At 45.5% G+C, this 23,529-nt stretch overlaps 1 long non-coding RNA gene across 3 annotated transcripts; it reads right to left on the bottom strand.

The window, feature by feature from the left end:
- Positions 1-1,688: 1,688 nt before the first annotated feature.
- LOC119298715 lies at positions 1,689-7,354 on the bottom strand. Of its 3 annotated transcripts, XR_005145932.1 has the most exons (8): positions 6,871-7,354; positions 6,575-6,690; positions 5,998-6,132; positions 5,186-5,919; positions 4,839-4,914; positions 4,613-4,724; positions 3,929-4,064; positions 1,689-2,677 (listed from the first exon to the last, which is right to left on the bottom strand). It is a non-coding gene; the product is annotated as an uncharacterized LOC119298715 (long non-coding RNA). The 3 variants fall into 3 exon arrangements; XR_005145931.1 differs by having other exon boundaries at positions 4,613-4,914; positions 6,575-6,754; XR_005145930.1 differs by having other exon boundaries at positions 4,613-4,914.
- Between the last annotated feature and the right edge of the window lie 16,175 nt (positions 7,355-23,529).

Raw genomic sequence — 23,529 nt, 5'->3', positions numbered from 1 at the left:
CAAATCGGGTTTGCAATACCTAGGGACATGTCGGGACAAAGGCATGCATCGGTGTTGTCAGTACTGAGTGTGCATAGTTGGGGATCCTCACGAATTGTACTCCATGTCAGAGGGACTAGCAGGGGAATGCTCCATGTTGCAGCGCAAAACAACATGAAATAGAAGGTCTCGATGTTGCCCACGGTTGCTAGAGTAGATGAAGTGGCCGGGGAAGATACAATGACGCGGGCGATGAGTGTGTGTTGGATGAAGAAGGTGTGGTCGATGAAATCAGAGGTAACCTGAAGGGGCCACATCGGTGCATGTAGAAGCACGGCAGTGGTTCTCAAAGTAGACGATGGAGATCCGAATGTCATGACAAATACCATGAGTGGACAGTGGCGGTCCTTCTCCTAGGGAGGCGGGACAATGAATGCCATGGTAGACGTCAACACAGAGATGACTACATAGAACGCGTGCGACCAAACTATGGTCCATGGGAGCGATGTAGTTGTGACTCATTATTCGGTGCAATGGCAGGGGGCACCGACAACGTACGAGCCACGAAAGGCACTTCAATAGCCGGCTGCGAGGATCATGGGACGGTGACACCACGGCCCGAAGGGTGACGCAGCGGCAGCACGTTGCTCGGTCGGTGGAGATGCTCACATACTTGATAATGATATTCAGGGGATCCTACGGAGGTGCCCACAGATGGAAGATGAGACCGTTCGCGCGGTGAGGAGTGTAGATGCAAGTGTGGGCGCTGGGCGCCTCCTGTGCGCCACGTAACGGCACCACAGTCGCAGAAGAGGCCGGTGCTGCCGATATCGATGTCAGAGTAGAGGCACGCGAAGTGAAACTAGTGATGAGTGACATAGTCTGATCTATGATAGACGAACAAAAAGGACATGCCGGTCAAGTGACCAGCGGAGAGAAAAAATAATCAATGATCAGAAAAATACTCTTCATGGTTGTCGGTCAAGTTTATCGGCAAACGAACCCTAGCTACATGTTGCACGGCCCATGGTAGAGATCATGGAGATTGACCTCCCCGAGGATGGTGCGGCATGAAAGCTGTGGTGGAGCTAGGTCTACGAACTTGATATAAACTGAACCTTGATGGTGAGATCCAATTTGTTGTGGCGGCCTGACCTTTCACAACACTACTCCACTAGCAGTAGTAACCTCCGGCGCACGCGATGTACGCAAATTAGATGGGTGAAGCTCATGATTCCGCACGAGAAACCAATCTCGATGACGGTACTCACATGTAAAAATAATTTCCTCACAAAAATCACAACACAGAGGTTTTTTAAAGATTCCTTCAAAACTTGATACAGGAGTCTATCCTGAAAAATACATTGTGTCTATTTTATAAAATAGCCTGCCTTTCCAATGTCGGTACCATGACTATTTATATTAAATGACCTCCTAAACTTGGTTCTTAAGCAAGCAAACTCACGCCATGTATAAAAAAGGAAACAAAGGTTAAAACAATCTGGTCTCTGTTTTTTAGGGTACTAGTAAATGTGTACGTGCAATGCACGTTGATATTAGGTAATATATTAATTACACGTAAATATTAGGTAGAATATTATTTGCGTATTAATTATGTGATTAGCATTGGCATTAATATTTGATAAGATACTAGATGACCCGTTGCGCCAATGGCGCAAAGGGCGAGAGCAAGCCGAGCTTTGAAGCTATGCGAGTTAGAATATTTAGACACCGATATTCTTCAAACATAAGAAAAAAGTTCATAACAAGCGCTATATATTGCATTTACAAGTACGGTGTTTTTCGAGCAATGATGTCGCTGGATTTGGCTCTGATTTTTGTAGAGATGTCGCTTCCATGTTTCATTTGTTGTGGAGGGCGCCATGTGCATAGCAGAGATAGAGAATGACAGATTATTGTGGATTGACGCTTCTCTTCAAGTTTCACAGGAGAAAATTGACAGGAGAAAATTGGATCAGTGCACCCACCGCATAGAGCTCCAGGAAGGCGGCAATCCAACAATACATGGCATAAGTAGTGTGTGATTGCTGCTTAGAAAGTTAGCAACTTTTCTCCTACTCTGCCCCGCTACTTCCCTCCTCACTTCATTTCCTTCCTAGATCCCCTTTCTTTTCCAGCTCGCCGGGGGCACCAGTCGCTGTTGCAACGCTAGCCGCATGAATCCGCGGGGTACACAAGCCCTCAGTCCGGATCGACGTCCACGCCTCCGGCTCCAACATGCACGCACGCTGGACGCCGCCGTGAACCACCTCGTTTTTCTGGTGCGTTCTTGTTCCTAGGTAGTTCCCCTAGCTCCATTGTTGCTCCTGTTGTCCCTTTAATGGTGATTCCGGGTGCCAGCACGCAGGACCGAGGCCGCCTTCTTCGGTTTCGTCGGCTGCCGCTGTGGTCATCCTCCTCGCCGAACAGCTCCACAGACCGTGACGGGCTCCGTGTCTCCCCTGGACCACGGGTCCCTCCTACTTCCTCCTCGATGTTGACCGCCACTGCCCCTGTAAGGAGCTCATTGCTCTGCTTCGTCCGACCTTGGCACTAATAGAAGGGTGAGAAATCACCTCTGCATGTTGCTGGCTGCATGTTGCTGATGTCGTTTTCTACTTGCTGCCGTTGGCTGCTTTGCTGCATTCTGCTGGCTGGTTGTTGCTTGATGTTGATGCCTGATTATGTTAGCCGTGACCTGCGTGTAGATGAAAAAAGAGATTGATTTGCTATGAAGAAAGATGGCGATATTCAATATTGTTTAATTTACTTGCTCGTCACACTGTCAGACTAAGGCTAGACTTCCCTGTGTATAAAAGTTTTCACTCTAATATTTGATTTATGAGGAAAATCACAGAAAAGTTCTCAACCTGCTGAAGTTGTAAAATCCATAACAAAATCAAGCTTAGTGAGTGTAAAAGATGATGTACTTTAACAAAATGTCTTGAAATCTCTAAAAATTCATAACTTGCATTCTAAGACTCCAAGAAAATTTTATTGCCAATTGCAGTAGCTTCATTTTCAACTTTTTGCATGACATCTCATACAAATCATGCACTCTACACATTTAGGAAATTCATTGATACTGATTTTCCTCCGGTTGGTTCTTTTCCAAGGTTTCTTCGTCGTTTCAATAGAGTACGGCCACAAGGGGTATTACGAGTTCGATCCGCTGCTTCATCGGGACGTTGACTAGCAAGGCAAGCATCTGCTTGTTGACCCTATCTTATGTTTTACTTATGTTGAAGGATTATACTATCTTGTTGTTGTCCGTGCTGGTTACCATGTCATACCTTTCTTTGCAATATCCATGTTTAGCTTTGTTTGGCATGTCTAGGAGTTTCTTGCTGTTCATGATCCGCAGGTCATGATATATATTAACTCCGACAATTTGTATTCATCTTAAAATACGACAATTATGATAGCTTCAAACCATATTAAAAAAATCAAACTAAAAGATAAGCACCTCAACAGCTATGTTTCAAAATAGCAGCTCAAGCACATGAAACATTGAGAAGGATCTTTTGCTACTAATGTCAACAAATATTTTGTTCTTCACACAAATGTAAAATAGATTTAGATCTTCAAGAATAGAGGATGTCGATACATCTCTGGATCCAATAATGAAAATCATTCAAGAAGTTAGACCTCACTGAGTGACCGGTACGCGGCGGAAATAGATGCACATATCTCATTTCTATTCTACAACAGAGAAGAATAAAAACAACCAACCAAAGTGACATATTAGTCTTTGTGTGGTGGTTGCAGGCTATACTCTGAATTTCTGATGAGGGAGAACCCATTAACGCAAAAGAAATTTAATATTATCATTGCTATAAATGTAGATGAAATGAAGCTCCACATTCAGTATGATTTTCTTATCTCTTTTTAGACATTTAACAAGGAAAGCCACAGAAATTGGAAAACGCTTCAAACCACACCTTTTTACCTGTGAGCTTGTCAATTAAGTTTGTGCCGCCGTCTCTTCCTGATCTCACCTCGGCCAGTTGCCTCATCAGTGACCCGCGCCATCTCAGTGTAAAACACATCCATTCATGGCGGGGATATATCCTCCACCATTGCGACTGGAAAAGAAACATAAATGAACTAAATAAACATGTAAAGATAAAGAAAATTGTGCCCAAAAAGGATCAGTTCCATGCGCTCTGAGATGGTAGTAGTATGGCAAGGATCAAATATAAAGCTTCATGTGACACTATGGTCATGCATCATTGAAACAAAAAAAGGACGTTTAAGATAGCTGACCAAAGCATTTGTTCCATGTTCATGCTATTTGTCTCACATGGAACAAATGCTACAAAAGAAAATTTCAGTCCATGCATGTACCTCACCTAAAATCAATCAATTTTTACGCAGAACATAAAGAATATCCTATGGAGAGAGATGATCATAACTGACATTCCAATCACCTTATTTTTGAACAGGAAATATTCTCTTAGCTCGTCTATGTACCATGACCACAGATACTTATTTAATTTAACAGGCAATCCATGTTATTGAATTGCAATCACCCTAGTGCATCTGCGTATCAAGAGGTGGCTTTTGTGGGCATTGTAGTAACCTTTTAACGGATCCTAATAGCAATATCGTGTGCAGGAATAAGAAACCTCACCTAGACTTATGCTGAACATGTCTTGTGCCTAAATGTAGGTGTGAATAAAGATGTCTCTTTTTACCCAGTAGTGGCATCTTGGCATTATAACGAAGGTTGAAAGACATTGTTGCTTCCAGGAAATAACCAAAGCAAAGTTGGCATACATAAAAAGACAATGGTCAGTACAAGAACTCTTATTCCCTTGCAGACCGAGAACCACAAAAGCTAATCCTCAAATTTGCACCTCTTGTTTTTGCATTCGGATGGACATCAACCTCTCCTTTTGCATATTTATTGTCCTCCTCCCCAATTTCCCGGTCCTATATTTTAGTGAAAACAACTCCTTGTGAGCTGGATCAGGTGTTGTTTCAGCCACTGTTTACAAACGATCCCAGCAAGAAGACTAAAGAACGTATATAAGCGGTAATATACATACATATATATATATATATACACACACACACACACACAGGTGCAGCTAATTTAATGCAAAATATAAAAATCTTAACCAAGATCGAATCCGATCAACACAAAACAAACGCATTATGTACATATGGACCATAAATATATATAAGTGGCAATGTTAAGTACCTTCGAGAACAACTGGCCTGGCAAAGGTGATCGTTACAACAAAATGAATGAAGTATCATTTTGAGTCAGCAAAATTGATCAACAGAAGACATCAACCTTGTGGTCTTCGAGAGAAGATCGACGTCTTTCTCCATACTAGGGCCACATTCTTAATAGCAGAGAAAGGGAAATACTAATACCCAAAAGCAGGTGCATATATATCTGTTCATGGTGAAAAGAGGTGTGTGTAAGTTAGCTTTAAATTTCATAATAACCAAGCAACACTACGCAGTGTAGAAATCATAACCAGAATAATTTATATCTGAAACAAATACTAAGCAGAAAAATAAAACAACAAACATCGTTGCCAAACCCATCATCCTTCATCTCTAATCCACAAGACTTCAGATAGAAGTGCTATCTGACAACCTCGGTAGATGCTCACAAAGCCGCATCTACATTTCCTCAATCCTCTTTCTGCTGCGATCATATACACACAAAGAATATCCTGTAGAAAGAGACAACCCTAACCGTGCATTGCAGATAGCTATATAAATAATATTTGTTTGCTTTGTTGCACTTCATTGAGCAGGTAAGATCTATAACAAGAAATATACACGTACATGACAAGGTAAAATTCCCTTTTTTCAGACATATCATAAATCCTACAATAGCGGGGTGAAAATGCCAATGTGGACTTCTTCAGCATAGGCAACCAGTTCTAAAGCTAATGTTATATTTTTTTCAGCTCCAACCTGCATACATACAAATATAATTCTCAAAACTCAAGCAAAATGTTATATCCAACGAATGAGAATAAAACATTCACTAACCCTTCTACAAGCCGTCTACTGGACTCTAACATGTTTCTTCCTACAGTTCCTGAGTCAACACCTCATTATATTTCCTTCCTCCAACAGCATTGACCAAGTTCAACTGATCTGCCGAACCAGATCCTCCACTGAAAACTGAAAAGGGAAAACAACTTCAGAACCAAAATGAGGAGTTTGCTAAAATAGACCTCCAAAACCATTTTTGTGGAGCTATCCTTTATCTTAATAATAAGCGTGCAACTACTCCTTTCACTTTTGATCTATCAAAGTTTCTAACAGGATCTTGATAGCCGAAGTGAATATTTCCTAGCACATCAGAAAGTGAGCAAAGGGTAGATGAAAAGTAGTTGCTAAATACGTCCATGCTTCCAAAAAATTGTTACTCATGGATAGAAACAAGCTAAATGAAATGCTCACTCGTTCAGATAAATAAGAAATCTGCATTCCATGTAGGCACATACAAATAAGAATCTGCACAAACACCATATAGGCATAAGGAAATAAGAGCAGGTGCTAGGTAGCTTCGTTTTTCCTGCACGAGACACATCAGTGAGAGTGAAGCTGCACAATGAGATACCTTGGATAAGCCATAAGTGCAGTTGGTCCACAAGTCGAAGAAGCAAGCGGGGTCGTCATCCGAGTCGGGGTCCTCCTCCCAGGGCTTCTTTGCAGTCCGCTGTCGCCTGGCTAGGCCTGGGCACGACAGAGTTGGGGCAGCAGACCCAAAACTTACAAAGATCCTAACACTTCCAATTTTCTAGATGAAATGAAGAAACATTGAGGAGGAGGAGAGAGAGAGAGAGAGAGAGAGAGAGAGAGAGAGAGAGGAGGAGGAGGAGGAGGAGGAGGGCAAGAGCCAGGGGCGAGGAGCACCTGCATCATATGTCGTGGCTGCAGCGGGTCGGCCTCCGTCGGCTTCTTCCAGCTAGGCGAGGATGCGGCTGACAAGGAGTGGCAGCCAAGAAGAGCGATGCAGGAGTCAACGAGGACGACAAGGGAGATGGCAGCAGCGCGAGGAAGAAGAAGAGGCCGGCGGGGAAGGCCTCACCAGACCCGCCCACGAATCATCTTCCTCCCTCCCTCCCTCATGTGGCCATGAGCTCACCCTCCCCTTCCCTATCCTCCCATGTCCGAGCCGGCGGCAGGTGGCCGCCTCCGTCCTCCTGCTTCAAATCTGAGGCGGACGGGGCAACTGCGGCGACCTGGCTGTAACTCCTCTGTGACATGAGGCAACGACCAACGAGGGGAGACACGAAAGAGGAGGGGACCGACGGCATGGGGAAGAGGGGCTTGCGGAAGGGGCGGGGACGACCGGACGAGGACGAAGGAAGGGGGAGGCGGCGGCCAGAAGGACGAGGGGCGCGGCCTCGCGGGGCTCGAGGACGGGAGGGGATTGGGTTTTCACCGCGCCGATGATTGTGCACCACGCAGCCTAAAAGAAACCCACCTACTGTTTCTTTGGCCCCACAGATGAATGGCCCCAGTAGTCATCCACTGCCAGATGGAGCACATGCGTGAACAAGGACCAACGGCTGACCAATCGACAGCAGGGTCAAAACATAAACAGTAAATTGATCGAGCGGCCCAAAATCGCTAGCGTTCGCAGGTGCCTCAGCTATGCGGGTTGCATAGCAAGGTTTATATGTTCAATTAACTGCACACTAAACATGTTGAACGCTCATCATTGGAGCAGTCTGAGTCGTTGGATTGACCTGATTTGACGGCCGTGATTTGTTGGATCTGCCCCTTTGGGTTTTTTATATTGGTATAGATAAATGATGCCGCTTTATTTAAACATGAAACCTCGGAATGTCATCCGAAATAGCATCTAGAACAAAGTCTGATGACACCCCTAGCCAAAGCTTACACAACTCTTCACCTACACTTACTTTAGCTAACTTATGCACGGCAACATTAGCACTTCTTCTGACCCAAGAGATTCTGCTCTCAGCAAAAGTCCCAAGGAGAGACTTGATTTCTTGTACCCACGGGCCTATAGCGGCGAGATTCTTGCCCGATTGCTGTAGCATGCTTACCACACCTTGAGCATCAAGCTCTACATGAACCCTTGTAGCACTTATCTCCGCTGCTACCTGCAACCCTCTTCTGCACGCCGGTATCTCTGAGGCTTCCGGATCTACAATGTTTGAAACATAATGACAAACTGCTGCCAAAAAAACGCCATGGTGGTCTCTGAGCACAGCGCTTCCTCCTCCTTTCTGACCATGTTTACAAATAGCACCATCGGAGTTCGCCTTGACCCAGCCTTCGTTCGGGGGCTCCCATCAGTGTGGTTTTGCATACTTCAGCTCCCGCGGCGCCCCTGTATGCACAGCTTTCCATTCGGCCATATTTTTTTTTAAAAAAAGGGGCTCCCCGGTCTCTGCATTGGAATGATGCATACGGCTACCTTTATAAAAATCAAATAAGTTCAACAAGATCTTGCAGTCTCGAAAAAGTAAGTGAAAGCTCACAAAGAGCCAATAAAAATGGCCACAAAAGCCACAACCGGCTGGTACAAAACAGATAGGAAAACTAATTGCCTATCCTATTACATGACCGTCATCCAAATCGGTTGAATATATCCCGTGCTACCATCTCCCACCGGATAGATTCAGTAATCAAACGCTCTCTGGCCTCTGTCGGAGTGAGTAGCGACCACATACAGATCAAAGCAGTGGCCCGGAAGATAACCTGCAAAAAATGAATATTTGATGTTCTGTTAAAGACGAAATCATTTCTGCAATTCAACATAGCCTACAATAGAGCACATACTCCTACGCGAATGTGGCACGCCGTTTCGATCTCTATCACGTTAAGCCACGTTCTAAATAACGAGCCGACAGAGCTCGGAGGAGTAATATTAAAAGGGTAAAGTTCCTTTGTAGCTCAGGCTACATAGAATCTCTTATCCTCAACCCTCCAGCCTTGCTTTGAGATCCGTACTCTCCAACTAACTAATAACAACAAGATTTCTCTTTTTTGTTTCTCGAAAATGAAACAACATATGAACTTCAAACTTTGCAGATCGAACAAACATTAGAACATCAATGTGTGAAAAAACTTTCAGATTTTTTGGTCTGATATAAATATACAAAATGAGATTTTCTTTGAATAAAAATATTATTTCAAGTATTTAAAATGCATGAAAAAATCTGAAAGTTTTTTCCTAGATTGTAGTTAGAATGTATTATTGTTCTGCAAAATTTGAAGTTCATATGTTGTGTCGTTTGAGAGAAACAAAAAAGATAAATGTGTTTGCACGAATCTTGATGCATAAATGGATGGCAAAGATAAGGGGTACCGTGTAGCCTGAGCTACAGAAAACCAATTAAAATCTATGTGCACCATCCGCCATAAAACCTTAGCCAACGGGCAATCCAGAAAGAGGTGTTTGATAGTTTCATCCCGATCACAGAAGCTACACCTAGTAGGTCATATCCAGTTACGCTTTGCTAGATTGTCTTTAGTTAAGATGACTTGTTTATGTAGAAACCACATAAACACTTTGATTTTCAGCGGAACCTTGACTTTTCAGACATATTTGGAACTAGGAATGGAGCTAGAATTGATAACATCAAGATACATTGATTTAACTGTGAACTCTCCAGTCCTAGTAAGGTTCCAGCGCAACTTATCGGGTTGTTGAGGCAGCTGAACGTCCATCAGTCTACTCACTAAATGAATCCATGCTTCCCAACGATTGCCAACTAGCGTCCTTCTGAATTGAATATTAAGGGGGACGGACTGGAGTACTGTTGCAACGTATGCCTCGCGTCGTTGAACAATACTATAAACAGACGAGTATTGAAGCGCAAGGGGTGTCTCTCCTAGCCAAGTATCCTCCCAGAATCGCGTGCTAGCGCCATTTCCGACAATAAACTTTGTCCTATTGAAAAAGGCTGCTTTAACTCTCACGAGCCCTTTCCGAAAAGGCGAATCCAGCGGCCTCGCTGTCACCTGGGACAATGTGTTGGATAGGAGATACTTACTACGGAGAATCTGCGCCCATGTGGCCTCAGTCTCGACAGATAACTTATACAACCACTTACTGAGAAGACATCTGTTCTTGACTTCAAAGTTTCCATTCGGCCATGTGAGAGACAACAATATGCATTATATCATGTGGCGGCGCTATAAGTTTTTCCTCTCTTGCTGCATTGCGGGCTAGCCAGAGCCCATATGTGTCCTGCACCATTACCTCCTTCTCTCCGTCGGATGCACCAGAGTACTACTAAAGTAGCCAGCGAGCAAGAGCACTCTAGGAGTCAATCGGCACGGTGGGATCGTCACCAAAACTCCCTTCTCTGAGTGGAGGAGCTGCCAAAACCTCACTGAATGTTGACATGACCAGAACCGATGATGAATCATCTCTTCTCGGCCACAAACAACACAAAAAACACCCGGTTTGATTCGACATCGATGTAGTTCATACTCTACAGCTAAACCATTCTTGATCATGCGCCACATGTGTACTTTTTATTTAGCGGGAGCACATGACTCCCACAACGCCATAAACCCCTTATGCGTCTGTGCCGAATCAGAGGCCTCCGGCTGTCCGGTCCTTGATTGCCCCGAAGATCTTTTCAAATGGTACACAGACTTGACGTTGAAGCATCCATTTTTTGTATAATTCCATGCCAAGTAGTCCTGCTCATCCGGCCCACCTATTGCAATCTGATGGATATCATGTGCGTCACTCGGACTGAACATCTCGTTTACTATGGCAGAGTCCCATGCGCGCCCATCAGTTGTGAGCAGGTCTGCCACATGCGTCACGCCCGACACGAAGATTTGACCCAGTGGTCTCATAGTTCCTCTTATCGGAATCCAGTTGTCATGGTGAATATGAATATTAGATCCATCCCCAATATGCCAAATCAGTCCTTCCCGAAGAAGGTCTCTGCCATGTAACACACTTGTGTAAGTGTAGGATGCATTAGATGGGCAAGTAACCGACAAGATTGTTTCTTCCTTAAAATAGCGTGCTTTGAGGACCTTCGCACATAAAGAGGCTGGTTCTTGCAGAATTCTCCAGGCTTGCATCGCAAGCAAAGCTTGATTGAACGCCTCAGGTTTGCGGAATCCCAGACCACCAACCCTCTTCGCTGCACACATTTTTTGCCAAGAGATCCAATGCATTTTCCTTTCACCATTCGTTGCACCCCACCAGAATTTCAAGGAGATCGAAATCAGGTTCCAGCAAGTTTTCTATGTGAGCTGAAAACAAATCATGGTAAAAGTAGGTATAGATTGAAGACCAGATTTGATCAACACCTCTCCTGCTGCTTTGGACAAACCTTGCCACTTCCAACCACTTATTTTCGATTTAGAGCTCTCCATGACATACTTGAAAGTGCCCTCCTTGGATCTGCCAACCAGTGTTAGTAACCCGAGGTATCTCTCACTAAGTGCCTCCTCAACTCCAAGAACTTCCTTTATCTCAACTTTCAATTCCTCCTGGCACCCCTTACCAAAAAGATGGATGATTTTCACAAGTTGACCCGATGTCCCAAAGCCGCCTCATATGAAGCCAGGAGCCCTTTCAGAGCCTCCATGTTAGCCCTCGACCCCTCCAAGAAGACAATGATGTCGTTTGTGAAAAGGAAATGTGTCACATGGGGGCCAGTGCTCCCAAACGACACCCCCTTTATCTCTGCATCTCTTTGAGCTTTCTTCAATAGGGCCGAAAAACCTTCAACACAGAAAAGGAAAAGGTATAGGGATAGGGGGTCACCCTGTCGAAGCCCCCTTGAAGGTGAAAAATTCCTAGAGTATGCACCATTTAGTTTGACAGAGAAAGTTGCTATAGAAATACATCGCATTATCATCATAATCCAGGGTTGAGAAAAAACCGACCCGTTCCAACATATGCTGCAAAACACCAATTCAACTCTGTCGTACGCCTTCATCATTTCCAACTTGACCGCACACAACAGCTTCTTCCATTTCCTCGTCCAAATAGCGTGAAAGCACTCATAGGCTACAAACACATTGTCTATAATAAGCCGCCCAGGTACGAACGCACTTTGCTCCTCCGATATAAGGATGGGGATGATACCTTTCAACCTATTGGCGAGGACTTTTGTAGTGATCTTATATAAGACATTACAAAGACTAATTGGTCTGAACTGAGACAACAACTCCGGTGAGTTGGTCTTTGGAATCATAACTATGACTGTGTCATTGAATGCGGCTGGAGCAGCAACACCACTCAAAAAATCCCGCACAGCCCGGCATGCATCCCCCCTACCTGCGCCCAGTGGTGCTGGTAGAATAGAGCCGGAGACCATCCGGCCCCGGCGCCTTTGTTGGGCCCATCTGAAAAAGAGCCTCTCTAATCTCCTTATCGGTGATGGGAGATGTTAGTGCTGCGTTCATCTCTGACGTGACAACCTGATCAATGTGTTGGAGTAGATCGTTTGCTCCTGCCAAGCCATCCGATGAGAAAAAGTGCCTCATAATTAAAACTGTGCTTTCATCTCTCGCATTTGTTCATCAGTTGTACATCTAGACCCATCATTCCTTCGGAGAGCTTTAACTGTGTTTTTCCTTTTCCAATGCGAAGCTCGGTTTTGGAAATATTTGGTGTTTTGGTCGCCAGCACTCAGCCAATCCACCTGCGATCGCTGTTTGTACATAGTATCTTCCCTTGTATAAATTTCTTTGAGCTGCTCCTCAATCTCGCGGACCTCCAGTGAGGACACACAGACGAGCGCCCTCATTTTTGCATAAGCTAACTGGCTTTTCAACTTGGCTATCGATCATCTAATGGAGCCAAAAACTTCCCTCGCCCATCGTTGCATGGAACCCGTCGTGCATCTAAGCTTATGCCAGACCTTCTCCAAGTCCCTGTTCACCTGTAGTCGCTGCCTCGCAAGCCTCTTCGAACATTGCCTATCCCCTGGTCCCCTTTGATGCGGAGCCGTCTCCGATGCCCGAACCAGGATCGCTTGATGGTCTGACTCCTCGGTCATAATATGCTCAACTGTAGTCTCTGGGAAGAGCTGCAAAAAATTGTCAATACACACAGCCCGGTCTAACCGAACTTGGATGTTCTCTGTTCCATCCATTTTATCGTCCCATGTATACTGATAACCCATAAACCCCAAGTCTGCCAAGCCACAGTCGGCTAGACAGTCACGAAAGTCCTCCGTTTGCAAGAACAATCTAGGGTTACGACCAATCTGGTCCGACTGAAGCAGAGCCTCGTTAAAATCTCCGAAGCATATCCAGGGTAGATCATCTTGAGCTCGCAAATATCTTATGTCGTCCCATGATTTTTCCCGCAGCTCTGTGCAGGGTTCTCCGTAGAATCCAGTGATTCTACAGGTCTATCCCTCACACGTCACCTCAGCATCGATAAAGTACTGGCTCCATGGATGTACTAAAACTTGCAAGTGTTATCTCCACCACAAAGCAAGACCGCCACTCTTACCGACATAGTCCACTGCTACACCACAGTTAAAGCCCAAACTCCACTTAAATCTCTCCATTGATCTCGCCTTCTTCATTGTTTCGCAAAGAAAAACCACCGCTGGGTTGTGGGACCGTATCAGGTCTCTAAGTTCGCCAATTGTCGTGTCCAACCCCAAGCCCCGATAGTTCCAGGCAAGCAGATTCATTGCGATTGGTGGCCCTAGTCCTTAGGTTCTGCCGTTTTATCATTGCTCTTCGAAAACCTTTCAGACACTAACGTCGTCTTTCGCCTGTCGTCACGTATAAAAGCATCATGCATAATTTGTCGCTCTGGGCCATCCTTCGCCACCCAGAGCTGCCTTGGCCTCCGATTCTTGTTCACATGCTCAGAGTGATAGCTAACACTTGGGTATGTTGGTCCAAGATCCGGTCTACTCTTCCTCACATAGTAGCCCCTCTTCCTGTCCTTCGAGCCGTACATCTGTGAACCAGTGTCCACGTCTGTTCGTTTGCCCTTGTCCTTACGAACTGCATGTGATGACTGAACGTCCTCCTTTCCCAATTCTTATGTGGATCCCCTCTGTACCTCTGCTCCTCGACGAGTTTGTTGCGCAGATCTTTCTCCCAGCGGTTCTCCAGGTCATCTCTCAAATCCCTCTCCCTCGGGGCCGTATCCTTTGCTCTAGATTTACCCGGGTTGTGCTCATCTTTTCTCCTGTCTCTAGGCTCGACCCCAGTATGCTAGGCTGCAGACCTTGACAACTCTGGCTGCAAATTTCGTTTAATAGGCACATCACGAGCCCTCGAGCCACCTTGCTTACTCCAGTCACTATCCCCCGCCTTGCTGCTCCCCAAACTATGTTACTGCTCGCGGAGGCTCCCTGGGATCCCTCTTTCAACAAACCTATTTTTTCAGAAGACGCCCGGAGCCAGCCGCTCCATTGATGTGAGGAGTCCACCGAAGGGACACATATCCCATTCACATGCACTAGTCGCCCACATTCAAAGCAGAAGTGGGGGACCTTTTCTTAGCTGAAATCGGACCATACGCCCCTCTTGTCCTCAGGTGATGATTTTAAATAAAAGCCTCTCACTAAAGGTTCATAGACTGAGATTGTGGCACGAACCCTAAGTTGGTTCCCTCTAGCCAGTCCTTCCTTGTCCACATCCACCCGAATCACCCTTCCCAACAAGTTCCCAAGAGTCTTCCCTAGTTCTTCGGCACTTATCAGGGGGTAGATCGAGCACCGGGAACCATACATCAATCTTTTCAAATACCATCTCTAAGGGCCATGTTCCACCCTTATAATTTTTCAGAATCAGAACACGGAAATCGTATTGCCAAGGCCCATTATAGAGAGCATGTTTCCAATTTCCCTCACATCCAAAGTGCACTTCGAACACATTATTTCCTAGATCTCTGAACTTCGCCTCCTTGTGCAGTCCCCATGCCCTATGCTTCGTTCTCTCCAGGACTGTCTTGTTGAGGGGTCTAGGTGAGCATGATTTGCCCACCACTACCCATCTTGCCGTACGTGGAGGCATCTGTTCGGAGGTCTCAAAGACCAGGCCCTCTACTTCTTTGTCCATCAGTACCATCCTACCCATCCTCGTGGACAAACTCGCAGCCGGATCCAGAGTCTTGCACTCCGCCGAGGACTTGGACAAGCCCCTGCTTGCTGACCCCCCTGGGTTCCTCGCCGGTTGCGTTGCCGCCGTGGACGCCCCCGGAGTCGCCTTTGTTCTCGGAATCGCTGCGGTCGTCCCATCCATCTTCTCCGCCATTAGCCGCCCTTCTAGCGGATCAGGTCACTGTCGTGACGTGACCTAGAGAGCGTCGTCGCCCACCTAGCCACTACCGGAGACCCAAACACCCCCGCCAGCAAAACCCTAACCCTAGTGCCGGAAGAAAATCGCCTCGCAGTCGCTTCCTGACGCCTCAGAGCTTTCCTGCATGGTGGACCCTTACTTCCCCTCAATCCTCCCTTTAATATTAGGTAAAGATTTGTGTTACTTGATTGTCCTATTAGGATAGGATTAGGATGTGACTGCATCCTTTACTTGTGCAAGAGATGGTCTCACATGGATCAGCCGTCCACCAATTCTGTTGGGCCTCCAGATTGGCAGCGGGGAGGGATTGGATTGGACGGAGTAATAGGAATAGGATGCACAAGCAGGTTCAACTACATGGAGATCCCATTCCCATGACGGCATAGGGTCTGAGGAGCAGATCAATCACTCATAGCTTTATCTAAAAGATGGACTACCTAGGGCACCCTAAGATGGGTATGGAGGCGTCCTTAGGTTGGGTAGCAGTGAGCCTCAATGAACTTTTTTGACAGGCTTGATGGTCTACTGTTTTTTGAGGCTTGCTTCGGTAGACCCCCATCAGAAACAGTATAAAGACAGTATGATCATTTGACCATAAGGTATACCCACTTTCGTATGTCACACGCCTGTATGTCACACGCCTGTACGTACACAGCCGATCCATTCGTCCATTGCACAAACCGACCCATTTTTATTTTTATTTTTTAACCTTTTAAAAAATATATCTTATGGACTACCTAGGGCACCCTAAGATGGATATGGAGGCGTCCTTAGAGCATCTCTAGCAGACCTCACATAAGTGGCTAAACTTGTAAAAAATTTGCGTTTTATAGTTTTGGACAAAAACAGCCCCACATAAATGGCTAAACCTGTAAAAATTTTGCGTTTTATAGTTTTGGACAAAAAAAGTGTCCAGGACAGAAACCGTAAAAGCGGTCCAACCCGTAAATCCAACCCGTAAAATTTTTAAGGGCCGCCGCAAATGCACACCCGAAACCCTTATCTTTGGAGGTTGGAAAGCCGAATTTAGGCCCCCCCGTATACCGGTCAAACCTCGTCAGAGCAAACACGCCACCGCGGAGTTTGCCGGAATCCGCCCTAAACTCGCCAGAATTCATCACCGCACATCGAAAAAGGCCGCTAGACGCCGCAATCGATCGCCGCCGGTTCGAATTGGATGAGCTCGACATCGTCGTGGCCTCCCATGACCTCAGCCTGGCCGCCGGAATCCTCCCGACGCGGCAGGCAAAAGGGTACGGCTCGCCTGGCAATAGAGCAAGGCGCGGACGACGGAGGCGACGAGGCGTGGCCGGTGAGGCTGGGCGCGACCAGCGCGGTGATGGGGCGACCAGCAGGGACGGGGCGCGACCGATGGGCGATGGGGCGCGGCCGACGGGCGATGGGGCATGGCATGCGGGCGACGGGGCGCGGCTGACGGGGTTGGGCGCGGCCGGCGCAGCCGCTGAAGGAAGGGGCGGCAACGCCGGACTGGAGGAAGGAGCTCTTTATTCCAGTTTTATAGTTTGCTTTATAGTATCTGTTCGGCTATGCTAGTTCTTGACCCGCAAACGCGATCTTCGTGAAATTGCAAACGCGTTTTGCGGGTCAAGTTTTTCCGGGGTCTTCTAGAGTTGCTCTTAGGTTGGGGATAGGGATGGCAATGGGTCGGGTTTGGGACGGGCGGAGCTGGTCCAAATCCAACCCATGACCCATCTTCCTACCCTCTACCCATCCACCAAATTATACATGGGCACAACTTGTGCCCATGCCCAAACCCGCTGGATAGCCACATACCCATGGAGCTCCATGGACATAGAAAAGTCAGCATGAAGCCTTTCGAAAGATCAAATTAACTCATCACCATTCACTCACAAATGACAACATAAACTACATGCATAAGTAGGCAACAAGTAATATGATGAGTCCTTAAGTGTGACATACCATAGGTTGATTCTGCAGCATATAGCTTACGGCAACAGTTGCATATTGCCCGCCATTTCCCATTGATTCGCTATTTCTACTATCACTGGCATATGGCCCCACATGTCATACGGGTATCCATTGGATATCCATGGAGCACAAACTATAACCATGCCCAACCCGGCTGTTCGTGGGTATCCATATCCATGGACCCATGGGCAGAAATGCGCTCCATACCCTTGCCCAACTGGGTCGGGTATCCATGGGTATCCAGATAGATGGATAAAATTGCCATCCCTAGTTGGGGAGCAGTGAGCCTCAATGAACTTTTTTTGACAGGCTTGATGGTCTATTGTTTTTTGAGGCTTGGTTCGGTAGACCCCTCATCAGAAACTCGACATTGTCATGGCCTCCCATGACCTCAGCCTTGCCGCCGGAATCCTCCCGACGCGGCAGGCAAAGGGGCACAACTCGCATGGCAATAGAGCAAGCCACGGACGACGGAGGCGACTGGGCGTGGCGGGCAAGGCTAGGCGCGGACGACGGAGGCGATGGGGCATGGCCGGCGAGGCTGGACACGACCAGCAGGGACGGAGCGTGGCCGACGGGCGATGGGGCGCGGCTGACGGGGTTGGGCGCGGCCGGCGTGGCCGCTGAAGGAAGGGGCGACAACGGCCGGACTGGAGGAATGAGCTCTTTATTCCAGTTTTACAGTTTGTTTTACAGCATCCGTTCGGCCGCGCTAGTTTTCGACCCGCAAACGCGATCTTCGTGAAACTGCAAATGTGTTTTGCGGGGTCTGCTAGAGTTGCTCTTAGGTTGGGGAGCAGTGATCCTCAATGAACTTTTTTGACAGGCTTAATGGTCTATTGTTTTTTGAGGCATGCTTCAGTAGACCCCCCACCAGAAACCATATAAAGGCAGTATGGTCATTTGACCATAAGGTATACCCACCTTCGTATGTCACATGCATGTACGTATACGTACACAGCCGATCCACTCGCCCATTGCACAAATTGGCCCATTTTTATTTTTATTTTTTAACCTTTAAAAAATATATGCAGAAGGTAGGATTTGAACTCACAACCTCTTACTTTATTTTCACTGACTAAAACCAACTAGGACAACTTAATTCTTGTTTCTAGGTACTGCTTTTATTCTTCTTATCCTTCACACTCATGCGCTACTCCAAATTTTGAAGCAATATTGATACAACTGTGAAGCATCCAGTAACGTTTTTTGAAGCAATAATAATGCACCTATGCCATCCATGTCATTGACGTGAACCGCCTCGTCAAATTTGTCAGACAACACACATAGACAAAATATCCTTATAATCATTATTGATGTGTAGAAGCAAAATCAAATTTCATTGGAAGCAAATTATATATTAATTGGAAACAAATGCATATATTTTTGGAAACAAATGTTTATTTTCCTTGATTGGATGAAGTCCAATGCTATGCTTGAAACAATCATGTCGATGCTTGAACCACATTTTTTTATGTAGCAAACGATACAACATTAGGACATCTCCAACGTCGACCCTCAAATCACCCACATACGTCCGAAACACGCATTCCGGACGTGTTGTGACATCAAAACGCACTCCTGTATCGGCCCACAGGGCAGTCCGGGCGCACTTTCTCCCGTAAATCGGAGACAAACGTTGGGGGCTTTACGGGCGCCGGGACTGCTCCAAAGCCCACGCCAGACTGCATTGGCCAACCCAATCCCCCACCTACCCCTTCCGCGATCTTCATCCCACACATCGCGTCACTTGCCGCGCCGCATTCATGCCGGCCCAGAGCATGCAACGGCCATCACTGCTGCCGTGATTTGATTGGATGGGAAGGCGGCGCAGATGTACGCGACCTCTCACGCGTCGATACTTCAATGCAGATGTCGCGTCCCGAGAAACCAAGTCATGCAGTCACGCCGCATTGAAGCGGGGTAACTACCCCTCCGCCTGGCCTGTCCGTGGCTATTTAAGCCCTACATCGGCGACACACAGATCCACACTCCCCGTCCCCGAGCACCTCACCTTCCTCCTCTCCCTCGCCGTCACCTCATTGACCCGTTCCTACTCTCACTAGTAGAAAAAGGGCCATTTGTCCCGGTTCGTAAGGGCCTTCTGTCCCGGTTCGTAAGGGCCTTCTGTCCCGGTTTTGGAACCGGGACTAAAAGGTCGTTACTAATGCCTTTGGCCTTTAGTCCCGGTTCTTACACGAACCGGGACAGATAGGCCTCCACGTGGCCGCTGCAGCCAGCCCGGGCAGGGGGGACTTTGGTCCCGGTTGGTGACACCAACCGGGACCAAAAGGCGAGTTGAGGTTTTTTTAAAGGGGCTGGTTTAGGGGTTTTGGGGGTTAATTTAGGTTGTTATTAGCTAGCTAGTAGAGAGAAGTGTCTTCTCTTATATCTCCATGCTTGGTTTACCAACGCTACTGCTATGCCTAAACATGGTTTAGATTGAAGTGAAGGCAACATGTGGTGCATGTCAAAAGTAATAATAATCCTAACTTGATCAAGTTTGGATTGTACTACTTTCGACATGCACCACATGCATGTTGCCTTTACTTCAATCCAATCCATGTTCATTTCACCCGCTGATATATAATAACTCCTCATGCTCGCATCATGCATCATCATATATAATAACAAGTCATACTAATCATCATCATACAACTTCTACTCGTTATTAATAACAAGTCATACTATCATCATCCTCATAGTCATCGAACCAACCCTACTTAATTGTTCTTAGCACATGATCATCAGTATTAGGTAGGACCTAAATACCCTCTTTAAGGTAAAATAGCATAAAACTATATAGACCCTGACTCTCCAATATGGAGAATGGAGATCATCCTGTCTCCAATTATTGCGCTTCGCTTCCTTTTGCTTCCAAGAACCTCCTTACGACTGTCCATACATTTTTTCCATCCTTTGATTTGCATGTCTCCATTTCTTTTAGAAATCCGGTATGGACAGTTGAGATTCGTAGGATGACCTGGCTGTATGTTCAAAACATTAAGGCTACCTTTCTGATACATCAAATGAGGCACACAATTCTTTAGGATTATATGTTGAAAAACATATTAACAACTTCATAGTTAGCAAATGCTATACTAGTTTTAGAAGTATGCAAAATATGCACGGATGTCGTAATAGTAAATAATCTTACCAGGGTATCTCCATAGTACTTACCGTAGTTCAACACGTTTACTGGTGGCACGTATTGACCATAATGTTGAGGAGTTTGATTGTAGATATTGTAATTCTCAAGATCAGTACAAAATGCGATCAGATGATTTTTCCCCTGATAAGTTAATTCGGAGCCTTCGGTGTAGTAGGTTCTGTCTACCATCTTTTGCACATTCTTTGAAGAATGAAAATAAGCTGTCAATGGAAATAAGTTGTCAACTATTTTGAAATGAACAATATAAATTAGCTAATAACTATGTTTGAGAAACTCACATAGCGGTAGAATTGGAGGCGTATCAACAAGGACCCAAATGTCCATATTGTCTTGCTCGATTTCAGGATCACCAAGATCCATGGTGACAAGCATGTCCTCATGAAACCATACATCTTGCAAAGTGCTTCCCATTTTTGCAACCAAAATGGGTTACGCTCTCAGAATTGTACAACTTTACTTCAAAATCCATACCATGATGGGTCCGTAGGTGAATTTACTTTGTTTTGAAACTTTCATGGTCTTCAAAACCCATCCTCTCCAAGACATAGCGTCTTGCATGGCATGGGATAAGCTAGTCGAAATATAAAAGATGAAAATTACACGTTGAAATAGTTGAAGTCATGCTTAATTACGAAAAAATACTTGTCATTGTTGCGTACTGTTTCAACATCGAAGGTCTCCTCCAGCTTAATGCTGAAGCGCAGATCTTCATCCAGGTGAGGCCTGTCGCACAGACCTCGGTCGCTGTGGCACCAATCGCACTCCCCCGGGAGACTTTCGTCGTCCGAGTACGACATTTCCTATGTTCATCATTCAAATATTAAACTTACAACTAAATCTTATAGGACTCATATTGACATGGAGATTTGGCTGGTCTCACCTCGAGGTCAGAGGGGGGTCGGTGACGGGGACGACGTCGGGGATGATGGAGGGGCTCCTAGATTTTTGCAAAAACAAAAAGCCTATAAGCTATCAACTAATCAAATGCATACGCCTTGCTTAGTGCTCTGCAATTTTAGCAATCAAAGTAGGAGTACTTTTCCAATTTGAGCATTCAATAAGCAAAACCAAATCGTAAAATATAGTAGTATTCAAATTAGCATGCATTCAATTATAAGCAAAACTACATCATCTCTTGCGTCCGTACATCGTCGAATATTTCACTAATACACCTCGAATACTATCATACATATAGCATCGCTAATACAACTAGCTAGAACCGTAGCGCCCGACGGGTATCAGTGCAGGCGGTGGACACCCAAAGAGAAGGAACCATCACAGGATCATAGCTCTAGTGAGATCCCTGAAGAACGTGCCAGGTATTGTCGAACCTGCCCTCCAACGCAACCATGTAGTGACGGACGTGCTCATCCTCCTCGATGACATAGTGACGTACCACCTCTGCGGTGTCCGGAAGCCTCGGCAAGGTCACTGGCCCATGCGAGCGTCACCAAACAAGGATCGGGTGAACGACGGGCTGGCTCCTCACCAACCTACGCCCCCCGGAAGGTAGCACCTCCCAATACCAGCCCGGCAGAGCCCAGTCCCGGACATGGCCCCTCTGATCAAGCCGTCCTCCTCCGCCGAGTCGACCACGAGGATTCGGGATAGGCATCGTCGACGCCGACGCGGGGATAATTGCTTGAACTAAAAAATAAACTATTTCTATTAATTTTCTTGCTAAAAATGAACCACTTCTATAGTAAAATACAGTAGTTTTATTAAATCAACTAGTTCAACTACTAAGCATACTATAAATAAAATAAAGTAGTACTTACTAAAAATAAACTACTTCTATATATAGTAAAACAAAGTAGTTTTATTAAATCAACTAGTTCAACTACTAATTAAGCACTTATTATAAATAAAGTAGTTTTATTAAATCAACTAGTTCAACTACTAATTAAGCATTTACTATAAATAAACTAGTTTAATTAGTTCAACTACTAATTAACCACCTCCACGATGTCCGGAAGAAGAGAAAAAAAGAGAAGAAGAAGAAAGGATTAATAAAGCAGAAGATCGAAGAAAAAAAGAAGAAAAAAAGAGGAGAAGAAAAAAGGAATAGAGGAGAAGAAAAAAAATAGAAAATATTCTATTTTTTCTTCTTATCCTCTTTTTGCTTCTTCTTTTTTCCTCTTGTTATTTATTTCTCCTCTTTTTTCCTCTCCTTCCTCTCCTCTTCTTCTCCTTCTTCTTCTCCTTCTTCCTCTCCTTCTTTTTCTTCTTCTTCTTCTTCTTCCTTCCTTCCTTCTTCATCTTTTCTTCCTTTTCCTTATTTTACTTTTTCCTCTACACTAACCTAAAATGCACTAACCTAAAATTGATATCTACTAACAAACTAAATAAAAAATTAATACATATATGAAAAAACATATATAAACAAAAAAATGCTATGAACATTATTCATACATACATAGCCACATCCATTCATCATATAGCTACCACATACATATATACAATATATATATGAAGAAATGCAATGAACAAAAAAATAATACAAATTATATGAAAAAAATGAACAGAGACGTGGCGGCGGCGGCTCACATGTGGGGCGGCCGGCGAGCACTACAAAAAAATACACTTCCGTGATGATACATGTTTGTCACAGTAGGTCGCGTTTTTTGTGATGCATGTACATCCATAACGATTTTATGACAGAATCAAGATAGTCATACATGTGCTGTCGTAGAAGTGTTCCATGACATTACCAAAATTATCATCACGGAAGTGTCCACTTCCATGACGATAAATCGCGCGTCACAGAAGTGCTTTCGTCAAGGGTGACCGACATGTAGCATCCACCGTAACGGAACGCCGTTAAGCTATCGGGTCGGATTTTGGATCCGATAACCCGTTAACAGCCCTGACCAATGGGAAATTTCCACGTGTAAAATTCTGATTGGCCGAAGGGAACACCTGCCAGCTCATCAGTGGGCCAGATGTCGCCCGTCCATTAGAGGAGACATGCCTATGATACGTCGACACGTGGCTGGGCCCAATAGAGGCCCATATAAGTTAAAAAGGCTGGCCCAGTCAAAGGCCCGTAGAACTTAATCAGGCACTGGTGGGCCAGCCCAATAACGACCTTCTTAATAAAGGCCCATTTACGGCCCGAAGCCAGATCTGGCCCGTTAATTGTTCGCCGAATATTTGGGCCC

Source organism: Triticum dicoccoides, chromosome 5A, assembly GCF_002162155.2.
Source record: "Triticum dicoccoides isolate Atlit2015 ecotype Zavitan chromosome 5A, WEW_v2.0, whole genome shotgun sequence".
Taxonomy (NCBI): Eukaryota; Viridiplantae; Streptophyta; class Magnoliopsida; order Poales; family Poaceae; genus Triticum; species Triticum dicoccoides.
This window is presented reverse-complemented; position numbering and strand designations above follow the sequence as displayed.